The sequence below is a fragment of the Papaver somniferum genome, chromosome 2 (assembly GCF_003573695.1).
Source record: "Papaver somniferum cultivar HN1 chromosome 2, ASM357369v1, whole genome shotgun sequence".
Taxonomy (NCBI): domain Eukaryota; kingdom Viridiplantae; phylum Streptophyta; class Magnoliopsida; order Ranunculales; family Papaveraceae; genus Papaver; species Papaver somniferum.
Window position 1 is genome coordinate 30,712,915 of NC_039359.1, and position 6,252 is coordinate 30,719,166.

Sequence of the window (6,252 nt, forward strand, 5' to 3'; positions counted from 1 at the left end):
AACTCCACACCCTTGCTTTGAACGGGTTCCGCCACTGCACGTAAGTGTCCTTTTTTGTTTTTTCTTTTTGCTAGCCGGAAGCAAACAACCACCTTCCTCTACACAAAACAACAAATACAACTACAACAATGTGTTACTCTCGACTTCCAAAACACATAAGATCCACGGGGAGGAGAAAACAACCAATTTTTGATAGTGTGGATTATTCATTAATGGTGCGAATCAGTGAAAGTAATTATAGTTACAAAAAGAACTGAAAATTCTTTAGCCGACAACAGAAAACGGTTTATAAAGGAAACGAGAAACTCTCATGTACACAGACATGCTGTACAAACTGCTGACCTACATCATGACCAATACAAGATGACAACACATAAAAGTGATGTAAGCTGAGTGTAAACATCTTATGTGCTCTTAGCGCTCACAGAAGTTTTTGGAAGAGCCTGCAACATTTGTCTGAGAATGACAAACCTAGGACCTAACAATCTTTAGTGAAGATATCAATAACATGATCAATGCAAGAGACGTAAGAGGTTTGTAGCTCCTTGGCTTGAACCAATTTCCTGGCAAAATGATAGTCAATTGCAAGATACTTCATTTTGGAATGAAAAATAAGATTGGAGGAATATGAGATTTCACTGATGTTGTCACACAGAAGATTGGGTGTAGTAGGAAAGAAAATATGCAAATCCTTCAAAAGCTTCCACACCCATAGAACCTCAATAGTTGAATTTGGAAAACTTTTAAATTCTGCTTCCGTAGAAGACCTTGCAACTGTGGATTGTCTCTTACTAGACCAAGAAATAAGATTAGATCCAAAGAGAATACAATATCCACCAGTGCCTTTACTTGAATCTGGATCCTCAACCCAAGAAATAGGATTAGTGTATTCTTCTTCAAGTAGTGTAAGGACAAGCCAGGGATGGGTGATTTTCCGGGAAGTTATTTCTGGATCACCGCAACGATGCCCGTTGAAAACTCCACACTGCTAGATAGCCGCAGTGGGGACATTACCGGTGGAGGGATGAGTCATTACAAATGGTATAAGAGTCAGGTTACCAGCAGTAACTTCCTGTTGAAAACTCCACACTGGCGGATAACTGCAGTGGCTAAGTGCGGACATTATCGATGGAAGGATGGGTCATTACATAAATGTTTCTGAACAATCAGAATCTTTTTGACATAACCCCTAGCCAAAAGTCTAGCTCTGTGTCTGTCTATGGACCCATCTGCATTTAGCCTTAATTCTGAAAGCCCATTTACAATCATTCGCATTTTCTGAAGGATGAAGAGGAAATGTAGATCATGTACCAGCAGATTGCAAAGCATTATAATCGTTATTCAAGGAAATTCCCCACTTTGGTCATTTTTGAGCTTCACTAATACAAGTTGGAACACGTGGAGGTTGAGAAACGACTAAGTAGCCGAAAGAGTATTCTTAGTTGAGTAAACCTTTATCTTGAAAACACCAGTTTCCCTCTTGTAGTCATAGTATGATTATTGACAACTGGTAAAATAGGTGGAGATACATACTCACTCGAAGGAGTAATAGGACTATCAGCAGAAAATTCATTAGAAAAGGTAGTGTATCAGATAAGGTAAAGATAATGTTATGACTATGTCAGAGATAGAGTTGATAACATATTTGGATAAAACATGAGGAATAAGGTGTTTTATTGGATATACAGATACCTGAAATAATACATTCCTTAAAATTTAAACTTTGCCAGTAGTGACATCCAAACATCTGTAACACTTATGCTATTATACCCTATAAAAATGCAAGAGATACTTCTTGGAGCAAGTTTTTGTGCAGCATATGAAACAACATCTCATAAGGTGACTGAAATCCTATGGACCTTGCTGGTAGTTTCTTGATAGTAAAATTGGTATTATTGAATGCTTTCAACCTAATAAGTTGTTCCTGTTTGAATTAAGTAAGTTTTGCCAACATCTACTATGAATCTATGCTTAGACTCACCTATACCATTCTGTTCAGGTGTGTGAGGACAAGATATTTCATGTAAATTACCATGAACAAAAAGAAAGAAGATAATTCCTTGTTGAGAAACTCTCATTTACTATCAGTTCTAAGTACTTTAATAATGCATTGTAACTGATCTTCCACTTGAGCCTTAAATTCAATAAAGACTTTCTTGAAATCAGAGTTATCAAATATGAGAGAATCCAACAGAACTTTGAGTAATCATCCAGTATATTGACATAATATTTGTATCCAAAAATGGATGTTAGAACAAGGACCCAACAAGTCAAGATGTAAAAGCTCCAAGGGACGAAGCTACAATGACCAAAAACTGAAAAGAAAAAAAAAAAAAAAAAAAAAAAAAGAGGAGGCTTAAGACTTCTTTCTAATTGACGGTCATTACAGGCTCACTTACTACATTGGGTTAAAGACAAAGATCTACAAACATGTTACATAGTTTGAAATAATGGATGTGCAAGTTTGTTGTGCCAAACTTTAGGAAAGATGTTAGTTTGACACTAAAGAGTGCTTTATCAGTTGGATAATGAATGAAGTAAAGTGGATATAATCCATTAATGTGTGGGCCTTGTAAAAGTATTTTCCCAGTTGACAAGTCCAGAGAAATCATACGAAGTTATTGAACAATTATTATCTGAAGTGAACTTGTGCATATAAAGTAAATTTTGAGCAGACTGAGGAACTAGAAAAATATTATTGAGATGAAACTTATGTTGTTGTGGTGTTTGTTAGAGCATAGCTCGGTTGAACCCATCAAGTGTTGGTATGTCAAGTTTGGTTGTCATATTTTAGTGAATCAAAACTCATGTTAAGAGTCGCTTGATTATGTACTAGAATCAACTTCGTAATTTCGTATAGGTTAGCTTGAAAGTATTAGGATAATGAGACATTACAAGTATTGCGAAGACTTGAAGATGTGAAGAAGCAAGGAGATACAACGAAAACAATCATCCTTCCAGTTGAGGTTAGTGATATTTGACTTGAACTGTTTCATTCCCTAACATATCTTTCAAGTCGTGCATATTGAAAACAAAACCGCGAAGCATATTTGAACTTTAGTTAGACATAGTATTAAGGAATACAATACGAGGTTTATTTCTTAACCATTAAACTTTGTAGATAAGACATCGCCATAATCATTTGAATGCTATTGTGATTATGTATGGGTATGAGGTGAGGATTTCATCCTAGGGAACAATGTTTACATGTGTTCTAAGGAAGTAAATTCATGAACTTGGTTTGTGAATCGAAAAGGAAATCGCCAGGTGTTATTGGTTTTGTTATTCATTTCATATCTTATGAACAACCAATATGTGTGATTAATAGAACCACTCATGACTTGTTTGTGTTCTTGGTAAAACTATTCACAAAGGCCTAACTTATGTATTGGTATGACTTTTATTAGTGAAACCGATCTTAAGTAATCACCTGAGATGGTATGATCGGGTTTGTGATTTTATGTCTGAACAAAACTGGGAAAAGGGGAACCAATCCTAGTAAGAGGTGCAGTACCTCACAAAGGGGAACCGATCCTTGTATGAGGTGCAGCAGGTTTATAGCAGAAAGGAGAACCGATCCTATGGACATGTGCAACACATTTTTAGGCAAAGGGGAACCGATCCTATGTACATGTGCAACACATTCAAGTTAGATACATATATATGTGGGGAACCGATCCTATGGACATGTGCAACAAGGGGGAACCGATCTTTGAACATGTGCAATCGGCCACAAAACTTCTCAATCAAATCCGAGCACGTTTTGTGTTTTTAACACAAAAAATTATCCAAAAATATCATTTTGAATTTTCTATTATTCTAGAAATATTAGAGATACCGAAAATATATTTGGTTAATGTGGAAAGATGTCGACATACTTTGAACATGTGTACTAACGCTTATCTTTTATTGTTCAAAGATATTCCTTAATAGCTAAAGGAAGAGAATCCCAGGATCGAAACATAAATAAGTTAAGAATCTTTTAATTAAGGTTATTAACTTTATTTTTAGGAAAATAAGGATTAGTAATGTGCATTTACTAATTAAATATTTTCTGAGAGATTTCGATAATTATTTTTGGACAGAGCATTTCAAGAATTATGGAAACCGAATTTGTGCCTTAATGAATATCTTGAGAATATTTTCGGTTTTTGAAACTCCTTGTCTATAAATACTTGAAGGTTGCCTTTCTAGAAAACTAATCCTTCGTAACAACAAGCTTCCTCTTTGTTGTGTTTTTACTGGTGTAGCCGCCTATTCGGAAAGGAGAGTAACCTAATTAGGCGAAATCTCTTACTGCCTCTCAGTTTAAAGTCTTCTTTGGGATTGAGAAGCTCTAGCGTGTACCGTTGGTAGGAAACTAGATAATTGCGGTTTATCTTTTGTTTTCATTGATTTGATTGACTAACGATGGTTGAAATCTGATTGCACCTAGTTTGTTTATGATTGAGAATCTTCTCTTCTGATATAAGATTCACTCAAACTTGTTCAGAGTTTCGACAGGGATCTTTAGACTGTTGTTAGTTCTAAAGACGATCTTGTGATAATATATTGTTAACAGACTCTGTTCTGTGCGTGATTGATCACAAGAGATTCAAGTGATTGTGTGCAGGTTATTATTGAAGATCTAAGAATATTTGAAGACGAAGAAGACATTGAAGATTTATGATTTGTGGGTTCATAATCTTTGGTGTGCACAATACTTGTTTCGGCAAAAGAGGATCCAATTAATCGGTTTATCCTTGTGATAGATTGGATTGATTAATTGAGTAGATCGGAATCAATAAAATTCTTTGGATTAATAGTGTTGTTGGCTTAATCTTAAACAATTACTTCGGTAATTGAACATAAGATAGATCTAAGGACCTGACGAAGGAGTTTATGTTAAGATAAAAAGAAGAGCCTTTGTCCGACTCATATCACTTGGTTGAAGAGAGTTGATACCAAACAGATTTGTTGTTCCTTTACTGTTTGGAAGACGAACCAAAGGAACTGTTCCAAGTACGTGACTTATTTATAAGTTGGAGGCGTGGGAATACAGACGGAACTAGGTGAACTATAGGTTTTGTTGCTTGGTATCAACTATACGAAGTTAGGTGTAATTTTTTGTAGCGGCTTAATCCTGAGAGTATTCAATTCTGGACAAGGTCCCGGGGTTTTTCTGCATTTGCGGTTTCCTCGTTAACAAAATCTTGCTGTGTCATTTACTTTGTATTTCTGCATTATAATTGTTTTATTATAATTAAGGTAAATTACACAAACGTTAATTCCTACCTACTTGATAAGTGAATCCTATTGTGTTTGGTTAAGTCCGAACCTTTTTATCAAGTAACATACTTCGTTGTTGTATTGTCTCGATCTTGTATCCATAGACGATCACACGAAGTGTGAACCGATTAGTTGTAATGTCTCGACTCAGTCCATAGACAATCATTTTCGGAGAAAGGACTTGTATGTAGGAAAATTTTTAGCTTGATCTATATTTGGGTACCCTCGCCTTTTCAATGTTGACTTTAAAGAGAACCCAATATGAGTGATGGGCATACCTTCACCATTAGCTACTTGCATTTTCTCGTGACCCTCATACGTCTAAGTAGTTTGTAACCCAGAAGCAACATGAGTGATATGATTATTTGCACATGTTGTTAGATCATTGCTCGGTCGAACTCGCATGCGTTGCTATATCAAGCATGTTTGTCAATGTTAGTGATCAAAACTATGACTCTTGATTTCTAGCCTATTTATAGATGTCTCGGACTAGGATATAGATAGTGTAGTTGAGCTTAGATCTCTCGACGTTCATGTCTTGAAGACGAAGAACTACTAAGGGGAGCTTGTGGAACTTCTTCGACGAAAGGTATGTGGAGACTTGAACTCTATCACTTGGAAAGTATATTTCTACTATCTCCTATATTGAGATAGGTCGTGTTACGATATAGTTTTCTCTATACACATTTGAGATTTCGAGATGACTATATCTCGCTTACATATTTCTCGAAATATGTGTTGGTAAGCTTTCGATTCGACCAAGTTCATCTTATATCATTAGAAAATTACCGAGTAACATCTTACATGGTTTGTCTGATACAATCATTTGATGTAGGCTTGGAATGTTTCGATAATGATTATTTCAATATCTTGAAAAGTTCTTTGATGCTAATAGTGTGTGAAAACGGCTATTGTCATTATAGAAGAATGTTTCAATGATTGAAATAAAGAGTTGAGGATGTAACCATCTTTGGATATAAGCAT